At 42.9% G+C, this 21,550-nt stretch overlaps 2 protein-coding genes and 1 long non-coding RNA gene across 5 annotated transcripts in view; 1 reads left to right on the top strand and 2 right to left on the bottom strand.

Moving 5' to 3' along the window:
• Window positions 1-12,484, bottom strand: part of chd7 (chromodomain helicase DNA binding protein 7) — a 73,696-nt gene extending 61,212 nt beyond the window's left edge. For all 3 annotated transcript variants that reach the window (XM_030114881.1, XM_030114877.1, XM_030114880.1), the window contains exon 1: window positions 12,195-12,484. The gene's annotated coding sequence lies outside the window, so the exon portion shown is untranslated. The remainder of the gene's footprint in view (window positions 1-12,194) is intronic.
• Window positions 42-19,476, top strand: LOC115405323 (uncharacterized). Its single transcript, XR_003933428.1, has 3 exons — window positions 42-57; window positions 3,889-3,893; window positions 19,388-19,476. It is a non-coding gene; the product is annotated as an uncharacterized LOC115405323 (long non-coding RNA).
• The window catches only part of rab2a (RAB2A, member RAS oncogene family), a 24,851-nt gene continuing 22,041 nt past the window's right edge, over window positions 18,741-21,550 (bottom strand). Inside the window, exon 9 of the mRNA XM_030114882.1 lies at window positions 18,741-18,926. The gene's annotated coding sequence lies outside the window, so the exon portion shown is untranslated. The remainder of the gene's footprint in view (window positions 18,927-21,550) is intronic.

The raw sequence follows: 21,550 nt of genomic DNA, 5'->3' as shown, positions 1-21,550 counted from the left end.
GTAACAGAGCAGCAGTTGTAGGAGTGAGTGAGTGAGTGCGAGTGTGTGTGTGCGCGCGTGGTGTCTTATAATGGATCACAGGACGAGTTAAACGTATCAAGGCAAGAGATTCCTGCCTGAGTTCATTCATCCTCACAAATCTTTTGTGTGGCCACTGACGTTAACCTCCGATACAGCACTCCACTGCACACTGGACAAAGCTGGATGGGTTTTTTTATGCGCTTCACCTCTTTGATCTCTTGTTTTTTATATATATTTTTTTTTAATGTCAGCCCCTCTCTTTAATATTGTTGTTCTTCCCTCTACTCCCGAGACATTCAGTGTTGGAGGAGATGAACTCGTCATTCTCTTGGGCTTTGTGCTCACTTCCTCTGCCATTTCAGCATGAGTTCAACCACTGGTCTTGTCCGTGCCAGCAAATGCACGCACACACAGACGTAGACACCCACACATACATACATGCAGGCACGTGCACAGTTTGGCACTGACACCCAGCTGTCACTGCAGAGGGAATTAGGTGAACGGTCAGTGTGCCGCTTTAAACGCCAAATCTCATCAAAGGATGAGGTATTTAGCCCGCCGTGCTCCTCTGGGCTCCCGCTGCCGCTACTCAAGCTTGGTGAAGAGTCAAGCGGAAGTAAGGCAATACTCAGACCCACAGACAGATGTGGTGGTTGGGGTGGGGGTGGGGGTGACTGCAGCTCAACTTTTCTGCCTGAGACCTGTGCTGTCTTGCTGTAATCTAGGAACGTAAATCGCCAGCTAATTAAACGCATTTCAAGTGCACATATGATTTCTGCCTTCATCGCATAACTCCCAGGTGCAGAAAACGGCTGTGCAGTTTCTGGGCATCTGGTGAGCGTTCGCGCTGGACTTTGTGGCTCGTATTTTATTTTTTGAACGGCATCTTGAGCAGCGTGCCCACAGCAACCCTGCCTCTTGCATATTTTTTTTTTTTTTCCCAGAAGAGCAGGGCTCGCTTTAATTCATTCATATCGAGCAGAGATGAGGCCACTTCCAGTGGAAACATTATTGAAAATATGGATGGGTGTAAACTAAGTATGAGGATCAAGTTCAACTTGCCCTGGATTCTTTCTAACACGTTTTTCCTTTTCAAGACGATCACAAGTAAATCACGACGACGCTACAGCATGGGGACCACGCTGCCAGCCTCTTTCAAAGCTGTTTGGTACTTGATCTGTGTTAACGGCATCACAGCTACTGTACTTCTCAGCGAGTTAAAAAAAAAAAGAAGTACTGAGACACCTAAGAGCTTGTTTTCACTTATGTGGCTTCACAAGACCACAATGATGTTTATCAGCATTTTCAGAGGTGACAGTCATTCTATCTTCAACCTCTAAACACCAGGGGTCACTCAGAAGAGAGGTGATTCATACAACCCATATAACCATCCGATAAAGCCATCTTTCCTCTCTGTTATTAGTGGTGCACCAGTACCTGAGTTTTCACAAGTAATCCTTTGGGTATCATAGTCTGAAGTGAACTCTGATCACATACTTAGAGCATTTTCTTTACAAAACATTTTTCATGCAATTTCCGGGTGGAATGAAGTATCCCTCAAACTGAAATGATCACATTTTGTCAAAAAAATAGTCAGAAGCACCAAACTATTCCTCGAGAAAATTTTTATATATTTCATTGTGAGTTTGTTCATCACACTCAAACTGGATGTTCTACATCTAAAGCATAAGTTGTCTCAATTACAACACTTGCAGCTTGAGGATTGTAGTTTTTTTTTTTCCTGGCAAGTTTGTCTTCCTCAGGACGAGAAAAAATTAATTGAGAGCGTCATGAATACAAATGATTATTTGTATTAATGCTTATCTCAGGATAATTAAGTGTTCTTTCAATATTCTAAGACAGGAAACTCCATTCATCACCCAAAAAGAATTTTTGAATGACATTTTGAACCATCAAATCTTGACCATTTTGGCTTGAAAACTGATCAAAAACATAAAAATGAGCTGTATCTGGATATCAAACAGAAGACACAGCGGACAGGATGAAAGGAAAAGGCTTTTCCTTCAACGTTGTAGTGTGTTGTAACTCCAAGCAAACTATGTCCCAAAATAAAACTGCAGAAACAGTATCAGGACTTTGACCTTGAAGTGGCTGTCAGTTTCCAGTTAAAACACTGTGAGACAGGAACATGAAGAGGGTTTGGTTCCGTCACTGCCAGGTGGGAGCACGCGAGCTGGTGACTCAAACAACATAATTAACGGCTCCACGAGTTCCACCTCACCTGAAACCGCGAGTAATCGTCGAGCCGCTCTAATGCGTACAGTTTTAGACGAGCTGATAAATGAACCAGCACTCACCAGCCAGGCTCAGGAATTCACACTGACTGTGCAGCTCTGTCAAACCACAATTATCGAGGCCACCCGTTCAGCCAAACCGTAACCGCAAAACATCACTGCCAAGTTAGTGCAACTGAATGGCCTCGCTGGCAGCCTGCAGCATTACACAGCCGCTCAGTGTAGCGCATTAGAAACGGGTCTTCGTTGAACTGAAACCCAAACAGGAACTCTGATAGAAAACACTGAGCAGTGTCTACAACCCCAAACAAAAAGCTCTTCTCATTTTTTTTTTTTTTTTTTAAACAGAATTGTAATCAGTATGTTGGTTCATTAAGTGACAAGAAAGCTGCACATTAGGAGAGGAACACACTCCAAATGTGCAAGTACAGTGTCACTCTTCAAGTTTTCAGTCCAACCAGCCGGGCATCAGGTGATGTAACTGAAGAGCTCCTTCAGTCGGACTGTGACGTCTTCCTGTGTAAACTCTGGCTGGAATGAAAACCAGCAGGCATTGCAGTCCAGCATGGCACACCTCTGCTTTTCTGCCGCATTTCCTGCTGTAATCTTTGGAAAAACCTTGTTCACCGAGTCAAATCTGAGAACAGACTTTAAAAGTTCCTTTGAAAAAAAAACTTTCTTGCAAAGCCAGACATTTATTAGTTTATCTGTCCTAACATGCACAGGAAAACACACCTGACCATAAAGTTCTGAAATCACCCGGTGAACACAGGGTGAGTCTGCAGGAAAGGAAGGAAGAAAGCAGGGAGATTAGCCAACAACGGCTCAATGCAGCGCTGTCTGTGCTGTCGACATTTTGGCAGCAAAACTGTCTGTAGCCTCCAGGCTTTACTACAGGAAATCTCTGCCATGTCAACAACACCACGTTTCCTCTGAGACACAGACAGGCACAGACAAACAAAACCAAGCCAAAGACACAAACTACACCGACAACTTAGAACTCAACCAGACACCTGAAAAACTGAGTGATCTCCCCCCTTCCTCTGGGGAACACGTGTGCACCCACCCACTTCCCATTACCACAAGGATCTAAGCCACTATAATTTATACCTTTGTTCCCAAATGGAGGACAGCACGCAGGAGCTGGCTAGCTGTGTGTGTAATTACGCTCAAGTGAGGGGATGCAGGGCCGTGTGTTTGGGGCTGGGATTTGAGGCCCGGAAGGAAGGAAGAGAGAAGAGAAGAGGGGGGCTAGCGGGGTGGGAGGTGGGTGAGGATCAAGAGAGCAAGAGAAGAAAGAAAGAAGCAGTGAAGCTAGAGAAAATCTGGTTATTTTACGCACGGCTGCTTTGTTAATGGACAGTGTGTGTGTGTGTGTGTGTGTGTGTGTGTGTGTGTGTGTGTGTGTGTGTGTGTGTCTTTCAGGGAAGGGAGGTGGGCGGCGGGGGTGGGTCAGCAGGAAAGGGCTGTGTTTATCCAATCTGTTCCCTGCCTTTACCATGTGGTAGGAAAAACCACTGGCCGGCTCTCAGTCTGATCCCGGAGGACATAGGGCTGAGAGACAGACAGAGAGCAGAGAGAGAGAGAGAGAGAGAGAGAGAGAGCGAGCAAGGAGAAGTAGGCCACAGGGGGTGGCTAAGGAACCTGCGAGCAGGAGAGGGTGTGTGTCTGTGTGTTCACCGAGTTAAAGAACCTGTGATGCGTTTTCCGAACCCTCGCTGATCACTTGAAATCACCCATTTATTAGGAAAATCAACAACAACTTGACCCTGTTCAATGCAAGAACCTAAATTGTTGGAATCAGTTTCATTAATGAGCACCGTTCCAGACAGGCTCACATGTTCAACTGACTTAACTATTGAACACAAATGAAAAGAAAAAAAAATATTCGTTACATTTCATAACACATAATTCACATCAATTATGAAACAAAATAGTCACATGAGACATAAACACACCTCTGCAGTTGTCCCACTTTCAAATCAAAAGTCCAGATCAGAGTTGTCAGATTAGGTGCAAAATTATTGTGAACTGGTTTGGGAGTGACATGTGGCACTTGTCTTATTTAAGCCTTGGACATTCAACAGTTGTTTCTGTTCTTCAAGTATGTCAAGTCACATGTTGAGATTCATAGCTCTATCGACGACGTTCACAGAGAAGTCTGGAAATATTTGGGTCTGTCAAAGCATTTTAAAAGATCTAATCGGTCCCAGTTTGTCAAGAAAACTGAGCGCACCAGTAAAACCCACAGTCACTTGATCATTTGATGCAAAAATCCATAACAAGAGATCTGCAGGCATCACAGAGCAAGTGTCCACACTCAGGAAAAATATGCTGCAAACTTGATGAGAATTCCACGTGTCACAGAAAACCTTTTCCAAACATGCAAAATTGCTATTTCTCGATAATGTTGTCTGAGACTGTAAATGAAGCTCATGAAAAGGAGAGTCAGAAAACCACGCTACAACACTAGGAGGCATCATTGATCATTACGTGATTAATTAAAGTGATTATGTCTTACAAGTAAGAGCTTTAGAAAAGGGTGTAAATACAATTTAAAACTTGCTTTGTGAAGTTTGAAGCCGTTAAGCGGATACACCACAAGGTTTTAAGCTCAACAAAACAGCTCAGTGACTTAGATAACAGTAGCCTTAAAAAAAAGAATATTGTCCTCTTTGGGAAATCAAACAGTATTGGACGAACTTAGTATCGAGCTCAGTGTCGTGGAGGTCAACCCACAGAAGATCAGGAAGAAAAACTTCTTCACTGAACCAAACTTTATGCAGAATTAAAAGCTTTGGTGATCGGAAGACTTGATTCCAATCAACTTGTGAGACTCTCGGATTGACTGTCCACTCCACTTATCTGCTTAAAAGGTCAATATATGGTCACTCATTCGGCTTATGCAGACGACTTCCAAACCAGGAGTTCAGACCACCAGTTTCAGTTCAGATCGTAACATCATTGTAATTTCAAACAAACTGCAACATTTTTGTCTCTCCACTTTTGACTTTAAGCATTTCTCGTCTTGGCTTTATCGTGAGTTCAAGTTCTCCGCACTGCTGACTTCAACTGGGGGATTTTCTCGCTTCTGGTCCGACTGTACCACTATTCATTCATCTGGGAAACACGTTAAAACAATGACGGTAAAACTGCTGCTGCATCAGATCCACTATTCAGTCGGGCAAGGTCACAATGGCAGGTCAGATGATATGTCCTGTGCCCCTTCAGGATGGCAGCCAATGTGAACACATCTGTTGGTCTACCTGCTGTATACAGACATGATTTCCCTGCGGTCACCTCTTCTCACCGAAAAAAAGGCAAGCCATATCACAAAAGTATATATCACTCAAGCTTAAAAAAATCGTCTCTCTCTCTCTCTCACACACACACACACACACTACATTGTGGCAACATTTTCATTTAGCATAAACCTAAATGAAAATTTGAGATCAAACAAATGCAGGTGAGGGGAAAACGATTTCCAATGCAAATGACTTCTCGCAGTCATACGCTGCCACGGTTTCAGGTTTTGGGAAAAACCCTGCCAATCCTGTACCAAAAGTTCAAAGGTGGTAGACTTCTCAAAAAGTACAGGATCTGTCACTAACTGGGAGTCTGTTCAGCTTGATAAGAAAAATAACGGCAGTGGTTTTAAGAGATTTGTCATTGCTTTGCGGTGAAAGTAAAATATGGTTTGGAAACATTTGCAAGCATAAAAAGTATCGCATGCAGTTCTTTTGATTCTCTAGCTCAATTTTCACTTCTATAATGATGAGTAGCTTCATATGAACTTGCACTGAGAAGGTTTTTGCAGAAAACTGAACACACTTAAATATCTTTTTATGGCCGAGCAAACAGGAGAGACGCACATACATTGACTACAGAGCAGGCTCTATAGCATGCTTCCCCCACTTCAGCCCAATCAATCACTGCTATTGACATGCACTTTTAGGCCAATGGGACGAGCAGGTCTGGAGCGTGTCCCCAGAGATTGGCCAGTTCCCCTCCCTACCCCGCCTGCCTGACTGCTAACAGCCAATTAACTTCCAGAGTCCTCCCTATAAGGCTGCGGGGTAACTTCTCCCCTGGGATACACACACACCTTTTTCCAGAGTCGGTGTGCTCTACATGGGATCAAAAGTGCTTCCGTTGCGGGTTTGAAGCTACAAGTACAGCAGAGTGGGTTTGTCAGCAGGATGAATATTCAGTTACTGGTTCTCTGGGTCACTGGAGTCTATTTAAAAAATGGAATGAAGGAAAAGCAATGCATTGAAATGTCGACAAAATATATGACAGAAAAATGTTTTGTCAAATCTTCCGTCACATCCGAAGACCATTTGCCACTCAAACCGTTCTTTCTTCTTGACCCACCTCCATTTTTCTAACTGGATGTTGGTCCCACAGGCTTTGCAGCACTTAACCTTTCATCAGCCATGTGAATCACTCGAGAAAAATGGTGATGGAACACGCAAAGCAGTAGAAGGACGCACAGATGCCAAAACAGTGCCATTACAACATCACGTGCAGTGGAGGAAACCGATGAGACTTTGGCTGTGTTGACGTCGCTTTTCAGCATTGGGATTCATCAACAGCCGATGACAAAACTGTCACTTATTCCAAGTGTCAAGTCTTTGGATTTAGCATTGCTTATTTGTTCCCCTGCAGCAAGAAGATTGCAGGATGAAGAGGAAAAAACAGGATATGTGACACAATAGAAGAGGTCAGAGCTAGATTACAAGGCAAGCACACATATGGGTCAGAGATATACTTGACATGCTGTCTCCTCCAGCACACACACACAAAACACGTACAGCCCACACACAAATACTTGAGAGCTGTATTAATGCCAGCCTCTCTTCTAGGCACAGCACTTGGTCCAGAAGGCCCTCGCTGCAGGAGGAGGATAGGGGGATGGGGGAGGCAAGCTCAGAAGAGGAAGAGGAGGAGGAGGGGGGAGGCAGAGGGAGAGACAGGTGAGAGGGAGGGATGAGGGAGAGCAAGAGAGACAGTGATGACACTCAGTTTTGAATGTCACCACGGTGCTAAAGACCCCCGCTAACCTTTTGGCTGGAAATGAGAGGACTGGAGGGGAGGTAGGGAGGGAGGAAGAGAAGGGCTGGAAGCGACAGGCACAGAAAGATGAAGAGAGAAAAGAGAGAGATGGAAAGGGTGAGAATGAAGAGCAGAAAGAAGAGGAGGGAGGCTCATGCATGGGCAGAGAGTGAGTGGGTGGGTGGGTGGTGGGTGGCTGAGGGGTGGAGGTGGAGCGATAGATGGCAAAGATGAAAGAGATGGAGGCAAACAACAGCAGCACTTCTCTTCTCTGCTAAAAGGGCTGCCATCCACGACACATGATGATAGCAGACAAAATGGCCACCCTAACAAACACCAGTACTCTGCCTCAGACACCTAACACCGGCCTTTCAACACCAAACTGTCCACTAAACCACACGACGTGCCGCTATCTGACCTACAGTGACTACAACCAGCCTGATCGAGGTTCTCAAGCCTGTGAATCTGAGTAATCTTCAAAATACAGGTTTCTGCCCACTGGGAGTGACTGAGTTTGTGTGATGACTTTCAAGTTGAATTTCTGGCCACCAAGGGGGGGAAGCTTCAAGTGGTGGCATAACCTGCACAGAGACCTCATAAATATATCAGAAAAAAAATCCTGCAAAGTATGCAAATTGAAATGCAGGTTAGATAAACCAGCTTCCTGGAACAACATTTAATGGTTTCTAAAAAAAGACAGACGCCCAGTCAATGCACGTTTCAGACTCCTCTCATAATCCGACTGTCCCAAGAACAGAAAAGTCATGACAAAAATATATGTGTACACCTTTGGCAATTTCACTGGGGAAATCAACATCATGGATTTAAACCTCTGCATGCTGCTGCCGACATTAAAACAAAAAAGACAAGTTTGAGGAAATCACCACATGAAATAAAATAAACATGTATTATAAAGTATATTAGTTGCAGGTTGACCTAAATTTAAGTGTCCTAAACAAATCAGCGAATCATACATTTTTCATTTTTTTGACCGTTCTTCTAATGAGAACTCTTTCAGGAACATACAATCATCAATCTAACTAAAATACTTTGTCATATTATGACAATTCAATAACAGCATCTGGATAAGTAATATCACTCTACACCTTGAGCATGAAGTAAAACCACATTTCTTCATATATTCTAAATAAATCTGAATACCTAAGTCAACACCCAAGACCTAAGTGGACTTAGAAAGTGTGAGTGGGTGCTAATGCATCAAGTCAGCCACATAAATTACTTCAGGAGGGTGGGTGCAATACTGAAAGAGAGCGTGTTTCTCATACAAACTTCCTTCTGAATCTCCAGAGAACAAAAAGCACAGCTGTCAAATCTGATTTTGTCCAGATTTGGATGATTCAACATGGTTTCTGCTTATTTTCTCAGACAGACTCTCATGCCTTCGGCAGAGCTCAAGGCCGTGGATAGGACGGGGTGAGAAGTGCACCCACAACTCAAAATGCTCAAGCGTCAATATCGCCCTTTCTGGTTGAGTTTAACAAAAATCTTTAACAGGTGAACAGTGAGCAGACAGACCCAGACCAACAACCATCATCTGCCATAACAGCAAAGTTGGAATTTACAAAGCATTTGAATACAAACTACAACAGGCACAGGAGGAGCAGCAAGAAAAGGAAGGGCCAAGATAACAATGGCCATTTTCATTTTTGCAAACAGAGCACAACAATGGCAGTGCTGTGAAGCACAAATACTAGTGTCCACTGCATACCAATAAAGGGTAATGGCTGATTTCTAACCTCTCAAACACGCTATCGACACCATCTTCAAGATCCCCTTATCTTTCCCTTCTCCAAACACTTAAATTAGTTTATCACTTTTAATCTGAGAAACTCTCGAGCTACATGAAAAGAGTTAGAGTTGGTGAAAAGGTCAATAGATGATGGCACACTGATAGTGAAATGTTCGCATCACAAACACTGACCACACTAATGATTCATAGGTCAAAACAACAGGGAGCAGCTCTTTGGGAAAAACATGAGAAAACCTGCACTAGACTAAGTACTGGCTTCATTTCTCGAAACACTGAAGTGACTGCACTTGAGTGAGGGAAAGGCAGAGTTTCATGGCTAAATCTTCATGGTCATTAGAATCGTTGAAATAAGATAATGACTCCAGTATACATGTGGAGAATCAGCATCAGTGCATGGAAATTACACTGGAAATTTAATTGCATCACACTGTGAAATTTCAATTAACTGGGGTATCTTAATGTTTAGTTGCATGGGACGTGAGTCACCACTTTGCATGTGGCGTATCCCCATACCCTGGTCTCAGTGTAAGGCCATGGGGATTCCCCGGCGTGTTGGGAAGACACAAAAGTCTTGTCTTATAGACCATGTGGTGCAAGGAACAAACCTGTAATATATGAACAGTAAAAGCCAAATAGCATCTTTATTAGGAGAACTTTTAAGTCCCAGTGTTTTCTTTTTTTTCTGTGCCAGTTTATTTGTTTTCCAGACCTTCAAATGTTAGAGGACATACAGGGGGCATATTAAAGGCACAATTCCCACGCAATCCAGCCAAAGTAAATACAAGCAACTCTAGCATCACGAATGCAACTTCCAGAAAAAACAACTGGAGAATCAACCAAACAAACAGGCTCCCCCACGAATCAAGTACGAAACTACACCAAACACGCATATTCAAAGCTTTTTCGCATCACAAAAGTTAGATTTGCGGCAAAAACACAGGTGAAATAACAGGAAATGCAACTTTGAGTTAAAGTTCCAGTTTAGTGCAGCACAGCTGCTGTACAAACCAACTCAGCGAGCCTTGTGGCTAAAGGGAGAAAGACTGCCTCAACTTTAACCACAAGAAAGGACAGCGAGACAAACGGGAGAGAGACCAAATAGTGGTGAACATCTGTTGTGTGCCTGTGCATGTGTGTGTGGTCGGGGCCTCTTATCTCTCCCTCTGTGGCCCGCTAAACATGACTAGCTGCCATCTTGGCTCGCAGACACAAGGTGGTGGTGGGGGTAGCAGCTCCCGGCTCTGTGGCAAACAGGAGGAGGAAAAAAAAAAAAAAAAAAAAGAAAAACAACGAAGCAGCACATGCACACCGCCTGTGTTTTAGACTGAATAAAAACCTCAGCGTGAGAATTAACTGCGATCACTGCGCGTGTGTGTTTAAAGTGGACGACACTTTGTTATTTTTCCAGAGATTTTAGCGCAGTCGGAGTTGCGTGAGAACGGCAGGGTGACCATTATGCGAGTTGACCGATTACAGAACACATAATGGAGAAAGAGGGCAAGGATAGCGCAAGAAACACACGCAACCAAGTCAGACTGCACACAGAAAAATACCCCCCCTTTCCGCCCCCCCTAAAGTGTGTGTAAGTGCACAGAAAAAAAAGGGGGACAGGGGCATCGGCAGGTGTTTTGCTGGGCTGCATTTTAGAGTAACAAGTGTAGCTGTAGTGGTTACCAAACTTCAGTCACCGGATACATTGTAACAGCGCAAACAAGCTCTGGTTACAAACGGCAGAAAGACGCGGAGAAAGAGTTGGGAGAGGAAAAAAAACATCAAGAAGGTGACACTTTGTGTCCAAAACCCTCGAGGGAAAGTGTGGCGAGAGATGCGTAAAAGTTGATTTCGGTGGCCGTGGACCGATAACCGCCCCGAGCCGGATGGTCGCTAGCTCAGGGGGGGCTAATGAGTGGTCCTGGTCCGCACACAATGAGGATGGGGGCTGGCTAGCAGGCTAGCTGAACTTCTGCGTCCTAGCGCTGGGCCAGCTTCCAGCGGCTAGCACGGCTAATTAGCCTATCAGCGGTGCCTCGCACGTCGTTCCGGACCGGGGAGCGACTCGCTCATCTCGGGCTTCTCTCACTTAAATCCGAGTAAAACCGTCTCCCACCCACAACCCCAAAGCCTCGCACGCTCGCCGCGGTGGGGTTTTCGTGCGATTTTGAAGTGTTTTGGGCGAGATAGGACGGGGTTTAAACAACGTGAAAAACAGGGTTGTATGGAATGACCGCCTGGCCTCACAGCTTCCCCCCTCCTCTCCTCCACACGGCTCTGTCCTTTCCGTCCAATAAAACTACACACTTCGCACTGTGCCTTTCCGATGGGGAAAAACAACTATTCACTTCAAAATCACACCGGTGTGCACACTATTGAATGAAAACATTTACACGCAGCCCGTGCGGTGCGGTTTTTTTGGCGATATGTGCCAAGTATTCTCCGCTGGGAATCTCCCTCGGAGCTGCGCTCATTCCGTCGGCTAGTGACTCACCTCTACGGTCGAGCCACCTCGTGTCTCCTACAGGCTTCAACACAATTAGCTAACAGAGCTAACAGTCCCCACTTTAAAACTGCATTAAGTCAAGATTTCATTCCGGGAAGAAAAAGAAAACCCCAACAAGTAGTCAAGGGGAGCAGGCAGGCGGACACGGGAAGCTTTCCGAGCCGCGTTGGGAATTTTTCTTTCCACTTTTCAACTAACTAATGGGACTGTTGTGCGTCTGTGTGTGTGAGCGATGCAGCGGGTGGCAAAGCTAAACTTGCTATTGTTAGCATGTCGGCATGGCAGCTACATGGACCTTCAATGACTTTCTGCCAAATGAGAGAATAAAACCGAGCTTAAATTAGCCCACCGGTCCAGAATATGAGCTTTTCCAGCGAGTTATCCCTAATGGGAAAGCCAAGTCGGCTCGAAATCCACAACTCGCTCGGTGGATTAAAGAGTCCGCTCAAAAGTATGGAAAACTTACTATTCAGATAGAAAATAAAGCATTTTAATTCAGAGCCGGTGCGTTCTGTGAAACCAGCACTTTCCTGCTCAAATGCGCTCGAAAATGAGAATAAATGGACTAATTGAAAGAGGGTATTTGTTCACTTACCCCGCAAGCTCGCTCACTCCGGGCTTTTTATCAAATCAACTCCTCGTTAGTAGGGTTAGTATCTCCGTTTGAGGAAAAAAAAAATCCACCGTTGTCCTTTTCAGTTTGAAATATAAATAAAGAGAGGGGAAAAAGTTCAAGTTTTAATGTTTTTCATGAAATTATTCTCCGGCGCGTCTCGCATCCGCGACCTCGCCGACTAGTGTGCGTTGCTCTTCTCTCCTTTGTGTTAATTTCACTCAAATCGAGTTTAATCCGATCGATCCCTCGGCTGGTCGCGCTCCCGAGTCCTCCCCTCCAGACACTCGCTCACCTTCCTCGGCCAGGGGGGGCGCGCTCCCGAGGACCTCTCATACAGATAAACAGGCGGCGTGCGCGGTCACTGACCTCGCCGTGCCCGTGCGACGCTCGCTGTGAGTTCTCATCTGAGGATGGGGGGAAAAAAAGACACAAGGGCGTCAATTAGGCGAAGGTTTTCGGTTTAAAACTACGGGAATCATATTTTTTAAAAAGTGCGTTTTCAACGAGAAAGGCGCAAGATCAAAACGGGACGGCAGAAAGCTTTTCAAGCTCGTTTTTTCAACAACTTTCCAGAAAAAAAACGTTTAGTGAGAGCATCCTCATATATTTCTTACCTTTAAATTGACATTTTAATCCATATAACATATGGATGAATGCAAGGCATTTGAGTAGTATCTTAAATTATTACACAATTCTGGTAAAGAATGAAGTTTGATATGACATAGATGTCAGCACAGGGAATATTAAGAGTTTCCGGTTGTTCAGTTTGTTGATTTTTATCATTTTCATAAATTTCAAAACAGTTAAAATCTTTATAATCTTCCACAAGCTTGAATCTTGATATTTTATGGTCCTTTTTATTCAGCTTTATGTCTATTTGTTCCTCACCCTAACCCTATAAAGACTGAAAACTCTGATAAATGACAATTCTATTCTTTTAGGGAATGTTTAGGATGCTTATTAAACAATCGATGGGCTAAATCAATAAATATTCAGCTGCAATATTGATATTGCAACCAAATATATTCAGTAGTCTTCTCAGACAGAATTTGAGGAGCCAGGTCAGGTCAAAAAAACTTGGTGAAGAATGTCTGTGTTGTCTTTAAGACATTGAGATTTGTAACTTTTGAAAGTCAGTGAAAACATCCACAGTTTTTACACTTTGAGCTTGAAAGTCTGAGAAACTTTAAACTATATTTTGGGAAATGTTTACACATTTCATTTATGATAAAATATTTTCTATTTTGCAAAAAAACAAAATGTGTTATGAATTGCTCCCTACATTAGGCATATAAAAATTTTTATATAGTTTTTTGCAGAGGGTTTTTTGACTGCATGTCACACTGCATGTTATAAATGGTAGTGTGAAACTGGTCAAACAATGACGTTATTAGGAGAAACGTAAAACAGAGCTGTCATGCATTTTTAATATTTCATAAATTCAAAAATTCCTAATTTTAACACCAGTATTTATTTTTCTGTTCTGTGAATGTCAATTGTTAGTTTGGAAGTTGTGGAAAAGATTGTGCATGTTACCAAATATGGTCACTTGCATGATGAAGGTTTCAGCTGAGGATTATGAATGCAGTATAATGGGAATATTATCTAGTAATACTTACATTCACAATACTTGCATAAAGCATTTGGATTCTCAACTTGGCAGGAAGTGTAAAACAAGGTTTATGTGGTACTTTCTATCCAGATGTGAAGGACTGGCCTACTGCCCAGTTCATGTTGTCTTCACCCATATTCAGCTGGATAAAGAGTTGTGGAAGATGAATGGAGTCCATCACAGGATAAAAACATTGACAACATCGAGCAATCGAGAGGGCCACTTCACCTTAAACAAATGAGTTTGAACTGACGTACACCAGAGCCCACAAAAAGACCCCTGAACGGACTCTAACCATGGATTTTCTTCGCAGCAGGCAAAAGAGCATACCACTGTACTATCGCACATCTCCAAACATGCTACTTCTGAAAGTGAGAAAAAAAATGAATCCACAAACATGCTTTGAATTGAATGCCACTAACATCATTCAAAAAAGTCAAGACAGCAACATGTCTGACACAAAAAAAGTTGATTTCTGTCTCAGCAGCGATAGGATGATAGTTTACGATAAGCTACTCCACAGTGGGTATTGATATTTGGTTTACCAATCGACATAAAAAGTGCATAAAGCAGTTTGTCTGTTTCAAATCTTGAGTTGAAAAGTGACCATGAACATCTAGCTGCAGCCAGAGGAAAGTCTTTGGGCTTTTATTTTAAGCACAAAGGAGAATTCTGAGCTCCTTTGGGTCAACATCTTGAAGAAAGTTTGACATGAGCGTCTCAGCCTTGGTTGCTGTCAACATTGCAACTTTGTTTTTTGATAAAATTATCAAACTTTACATCCACTGCTCAATTTGTGTTTTAATTTGTGGTATATAACTATTGTCACTTTCCTATTGACTGACCTAGATTTAATTTATTTAGACATGCACTGAGATACATGGAAGGAACTTTAGATCATTTTAAACAGAAACTTTCCTCATTCTATCTTCCAAATGTTTACCGTGAAGCCCAGCAGGATTATTCCAGAGCTTACATTTTCTTTTTTTTCTGTTTTGGCACAGCACTGTAACAGAGTCCCTTAAAGAAGGACTTGAGCTAATGGCGCAGCTTGAAGGGCAGCAGACGCAGTATAACACCCTGTATGAATTATATTATGAGTTTTTTCTTCACTTGGCCTGACCTGAAGTGATGAAATGATGATGCATGTTGCAGGAACATAAGGGACCAACAGCATGTGACAACACCACTGATAATTTGCTTATCGTGACAATCTGGCCCTCAGGAGAAAGGCCTGTATACACACACACACACACACACACACACTGCACATACACACACTTTTTATCCTAACTCTTCCATTTGTTGTTGACTTTCTGACTTTTACGGGAAATAAAATACATTTTTCACACGCACTTCCCAATATAAAATCTGCTCACAATTTCATCATTTGCTCTCTGCATGCAGAGTTAAAACACAGTGTTCACTGGAAAAAGACACTTCGAGTCATGTTGTCGCCTTAAATTCTACATATTTTGCTCTCTGCTGGCTGATCTCCAGAGATATTTGAACATAGTGTGTTTTCCTTCCTCTCAGACGGCCCACGGTTTCAGCTCATTTCAGTAGGTGTCGAAAATCAACATGCAGAGACTTGAAAGTTGGTGGAGTTAGGTAATCCATCACTGAGAACATGGTGTCTGCTTTTATTTTACCTCACATTATGTTATCATGGTGCGATTGTGAATCTGAGAGTGCACGAGAGAAAATGTACTGACTGTAGAGTGTCCTGTAAACAGAATGCTAACCGTGAGTCTTTATGGTCTGCCTACATCCTCATTTTCCACATATAATAAGTGGAAAAACTGTTTTTCATCGGCGTATTAGCTGGCAAATAGTTTCTTTTGGGGTTGTTTTTTTTTCACAATTTCACAAAATAAACACTACATTTTTTAATATATCTTGTTGTGATAATTTTCCAGAAGCTCCCACTTGTTTACTTTAAATTACTCTGAATTCACATGGGTGACCTCCTTGCAAAAAAAAAAATATTTCCAGGAAATGATCTGACATTAAATAGGCTGATAATAATTCTCCAGAGCCACTCATCAAACATCTGCCCCATGCTGTTGACTGTGGTCCGATCTCTTTATTTACTTGCATGCTTCCATTTTTAGTGTGCTGCTGAACATTCATCTGATTTATCCAATGATAATTAAAAAACCTGTACAGTCACATGTTCGTTGTTCCAATGATTATAATACAGTATTAAACAGAGTTGAATTCATTGCTGTCTTTAAAAACTGATTCTAATTCAAAGTAAAACAAAAAATAACAGAACAGTTAAAGGGAAAATAAGTTACCAGCGCAGCAAAAAGCTACCTGGTCGTCTCAGAAAATCATTAATCTAAACTGAACCATTTAAAGATAAATGTAATTTCATTCAACCACTGAAGTGGTTATTCATTATCAGAGCAGTGCTGTTAAATAGACGGACTAGACATGCCTAATCAAACCCCCCAATGTATTGTATGATTTCTTCTTCATTGGTATGAGAAATGCGGCCCGCTGCAGTGTTTTGTCTGAAGATGAGACAGTTATACATTAGACAGTTAATGTTTTTTTTTTCCCTAATAAGCCTAATTTATAAACAAGAGGAAAACATTCATTCATTTCTCCAGCAGACTTGAACAATCTGTAACACAGAGTGATGTCTTCCCTCTTCAACTTAGAACAAATGTTCAAAACAGTTTCATGTCCAATTATCTCTAATGTTATTCATGTATTACAATTAGAATAATGCAAAAAAAAAAGAACAAATATAAAGAACTTTAACCTGCTAATTGTGTAATTAATAAATACATTGGAAATGAAAGGGTCATTTAACTTTAATCACAAAAAGCAACATTATCAGTGAGCGATAACAGAGAGGGAAATGTTTTGTGTGGATAATCTGTGCTAATGGGGACTCGCTTTTCTGGAAATAAATGTTACTGTTGACTTTCAGCTGGTGGCCTTTTTCAGCGATGCGAGCAGCACAAATGAAACTCCATTTCCATTTCATTTGCGGAGGTCATTTCCACTGCAGACATTTTGACATCGCACAGCAGGAAAAAGCACTGGTGTAATTAGTAACATTAATAAGCGCTGACCTCCATTTAGTTTTGCGTGCGGGCTCGCTGTCACCACTTGAAAGTTACACTTAAGTGGCCCACAGACACCGTTAACAGTATTAATTGCACCTGTACCTTTCCTGCTTTGGCGGGTGAGAAAGGTTGGTGCCTGTGCTCCATTCAAGAGGCCTGGGAGAGGGTCAGAGCATGCCTGCAGGATGAACTTGCATCGAGTAATATTACAAAGATTTGTCAACTAGAGGTTGCACTGTTAGCTTGTAGAAACCTATAGTTACCTTTCTGCAAGCATAATCACATCAGATCCATTTGTGCAAATGTGCATGCAGAAGCATTCTGCATTCTGAGAAGCAACATGAATATCAGGCAGAAAGAAATGACAGACAACTTTTTTTTGGTTGTTTATTACAAGTTTTCTGAACTGAAATGTGTGTGTCTGCTTTAACCCCTAGTATTGTGTATTGATTGAGTTGGTAGGGTTATCGTGATGGCTGATAGACAGTCCCACACAGCTCCCGTCTGTCTTCTATACTGCTTTATCTAATTCAGAGTTGCTGGAGGTGAAGGCAGGGCACAGTCTGGACAGATCATCACAGGACAAACGCTCACATTTCAACTCAGTACCGGCAAAATTTGAGTCATCAGTCATCCCCACATGCATGCTTTTGGATTGAACATGCAGATTCTGCATGGAATGGTAACCAGTCACTACACCAGTGTGCATAACTTGTTCGTACTGCATCTTTTAATCCTTAGACTCTGCAGACTGTAGTCATGCTGAAAATAGTTATTTTGTTCAAGCCAAACTGAAGATCAAAGCTGAAGACACAAAAATGTTGTCGATTTCACCAACATAAGTGAGAATGCTGTGTTTGCTTCCAAGCTCCTTAGCTTTTCTGTGAGGGGTTTGCATGTTCTCCCTTTGCACAGACAGTCTTAGGTGCTCACGGATGTGCACATTGATTCAGTTTAAATGTCACCACTGTCTGCGTTTGACCTGTGACGGACCGGTGCCCTGCTCAGAGCGTACCATTTGCCGTGATGTGGAAGATTGATAGCTGAATGGATTTTCAAACATTCACATTTTTCTGTTAATGCATTATACTGACTTCAATGTGGGTTTGAGATCCCTGAATTTTTCACAGCATCAAGTCTGGGGTTTGAATCCAGGCTGCACTGACTTGCAGCTGGAGAGACGCTCCTTCACCCAGCAGGCAGCAGAATGGGCGTTTCGGATCAGCGGCTGCCCTTCCAGTAGCAGGGCGGCGAGCCTGCTGAATTCCACGCTGTGGATTGTTGTGCAGGAGCCTGAACCTCTCATTGTATCAGGAAGGGCATCCAGAACAACACTCGTGCACCTGGAAGGCAACGGCCCAGACACACATTGTGCTTCCTGATGCAACTTTGACATCTTCTATAAAAGTAGAATTTTGTGGATCCACATTTTTGAAACTTCCATTTGTGTTCAGTACTTGCACATATTAGTAACCGAAACAATTCCTCAGCTACCAAGCCAGCTCAGACGGGCGCTTCAAATGCACATACACTGGACACGTAAACCATCCCTGACTACATATGAGTTAAAAATGTTTAATTCATTAAGTCGTCTCTCAGTCTCAGCGACCCACATCAGGCAATGCGATCTTCATGGCGTCTGAAGGTCGAGCAGCAGTGATCCAGGAGAGCACGAGCCTCTCTTTGCTCATTTTAATAGATAAAGCAGACACAGTACAACATCATGTGTGCACGTTGTGACTCACTCGGTCACACAGTAAGACATCGGCAGTGTGGGGAGGCAACACAACAGAAAATACAACTTCAGCCTTTTTCTTTTCAAACACTGTATTTTTTTTTCCATCTCCACACAACCATCAAAATGACATGTTTAGAGTTTAGAATGTTTTATTATAGTTTATTGTGATAGCATTTTCATTTTTTCTTTTTTTTAGGTTTTGTTTTTTCCAAAGAACAAACACAGCAAATAACGTTGAGGCGGGGGAGGGGGAGGAGGAGGAGGAGGAGGAGGAGGAGAGGCAGGAGGAGGTGGGAAGAGCGAGAGAGGAGGGCCACATAGATAAGATAGATAGATCAATCCATAGATAGGTAGGTAGATAGATAGATGCATCAGGTTTGGCGTGATCCTGCCCCTGTAGCCCCTCTGGGTCCATACACACACACACACGCACGCACGCACACACACTACATGTCGTTTTACAAAGAATAGCCATCATCAGAATAAGATTAATAACTGTCTGAATATATCTAGGAGTTTTAAAAAAAAAAAAATGAAAAAGAAAAAAATAAGAGGAGCACACTGCCGAGGGAAACAGACTCACTCGCACTGCTGTGAAACCCAAAACAGTTACACAGTTAGCCTGGAGAGAAACCACAGCTGGGGTCAGATAGACAGGAATATATGTATGCACCATCTACACATGCATACAGACACTGTGTGTGCGTGTGTGTGTGCGTGTGCGTGTGTGTGCAAGGAGGGAGATGGATGGAAAAAAAAACATGGGTTCAGATTCAATTCAAATGCCCCAATTCAGACACAAAATTCAAACTAGGCCTTTTTTTTTTTTCTCCCCCTTCCGCCCGAACACTTTAAACTCCAAGTGTGCAGCTATGCATGAGTAATGCGTGGTCGACTATCTAGTTAGTGGTAAAACGCCTTCCTGCAGGTAAAAGGTCATTCATTTTAGCAGCTGTCCAAATCTCTCAGGGAGGTGGAGTTAAGGCAGACAGCTGGTTTCAGGTCACATTAAAAAGGGGGGCTTCACGGTGACGTTCCTCCCCGTTTTTTTTTTTTCTGGTTTCAAATCTTATGACAAAACACAGGTAAACACAATAATTTGGCATTAAAAGTCATTACAGAGCCATTGTTACCACACAGTCTGAGAAAAGAGAAGGGAGGGAGGGGGGGGTGATTCCTGGGATGAAGGGGAGGGGATGAACGATGAACGACCGAAGCAGTAAAATATAGTCATAACAGTAAAATGGAGGCTGTTACATAGGGGGGTCTCAAAGCAAAAAAAAAAAAAAAGAAACATTGCAGCAGTCATCGACCAAGCTCTAAACAGTATACGTTATATATCTGCCAGCTAATTCATGAAGGGAATCTTAACTTGCTTAAAAGGGAGGCGCTTTGACATTTTCAGTTGGAGTCTGTTCTCCACCAGGGACTTTCAATGCCTCTCTGTACGGTCCTGTTAACAGCCTGTTATCATTCATACTTGTCATTTAAAAGAAAGGGCACCAGCAACCCTAACGTAGCAGGGCAGATCGGTGCCTCTGGGCTTAAAGTGTTTAAAATGCTAAAAAGCTGTCCGAGGGTCCAAAACGGTCCCTGGCGTAGAAGTTCCTTCCCACAACAATGTGCCAAGCTTCACCTCAAACCAGCCAAGAAAGCTACAGTAACCTAAAGAGCCATATATACAGAAATAAGCCCGATAAATACAGTTTAACAAAAAAAAAAAGTCAATTTCCAATCTATTTTTCTTCTTTTTTTTTTTTCTTTTTTACTTCTTCACTTCATAATGGCAACTACTGCTCTCAACATCCCTTCACGTTTCCACTTTCCCGCTCTCCTTTTCCGTGGTTTTCACACTCAACAGTTTGGTCTTTCATTCTCTCCCCAGGCGCGTTAAAAACACTCTTGAAGCCACAGCCATTTTTGTAGTGTTCATTAAATACAGATCGTCTGAAAGACAAAAAAAAAAAAGAGCACAAGGACTAAAAGGAATCAAAACGGCAGGATGAGCAGGAAAAAAAAGGGGGGGGGGGGCGGAAAGAAAGGACCATAAAATGACATGATTTGCACATTTTGTTTATGAACAGATAATACAGAATGACTGGAGGGCCTCCCACACTGCACAAACCGACTGACTGGAACACTTGCATCGTCTCTATACACACAGGCACAGCATGAAAACTGACTCAGCATGTAGAAACACGTCCCGCTATCGACGCTGCCGTTAAAAACATGTACAGATGGGTGTATAGACACAACATGGCGCCGGGTTTATTCCATACTGTCAGTTGTTAAGGGTGCTCAACTTCTACCCCCGGTCTCGGCTCTGTCCAGACAAAGTCAACTCACCACTGACAAAAAAAAAAAAAAAAGAAAAGAAAAAAGTCGGGTGTGATTCTAAGTTAATGAAACATCCACATGAAGAAGAAGAAGAAGAAAAAAGGTGCTTTATGATTTTTTTTTAACAAAAAAGAAAAGATTAAAATCTGTTCATCCAACAAAAAAAAAAACCCAAACAAACAAATAATGTGAAGTACAAATTGTCCGAGTTAACTTGATAAATATGCGGGTGAAGTTGACTCTGCCCTAAGACTGAAGGAAGTCAGAATGACTTACGGGGGGGGGGGGGGGGGGGGGGGGGGGGGGGGGGGGGGGGGGGGGGGGGGCACAGCTCCGAGACCCTCGGACATGAATGCAAGAGTCAGGAGAGATGAAACAGAGAGCGGGATAAGAACACGGGGGTTGATGGATGGAGGGAAGGAGAGGGAGATGGAGAAAGAGAGAGAGAGAGAGAGAGCGAGAGAGGGAGAGAGGAGAGGTTAAACTGTTAGTGAGCCTGGACAGTTCTGTAGAAACGCAAAGGAGGATCGGGTCGGATCGGGTCGGGAGGGGGGACGAAGAGGAG

The sequence above is a fragment of the Salarias fasciatus genome, chromosome 18 (genome assembly GCF_902148845.1).
Source record: "Salarias fasciatus chromosome 18, fSalaFa1.1, whole genome shotgun sequence".
NCBI classification, from domain to species: Eukaryota; Metazoa; Chordata; class Actinopteri; order Blenniiformes; family Blenniidae; genus Salarias; species Salarias fasciatus.
The sequence above is the reverse complement of the archived record's forward strand: the minus strand, read 5'-3'. Positions and strand labels throughout refer to the sequence as shown.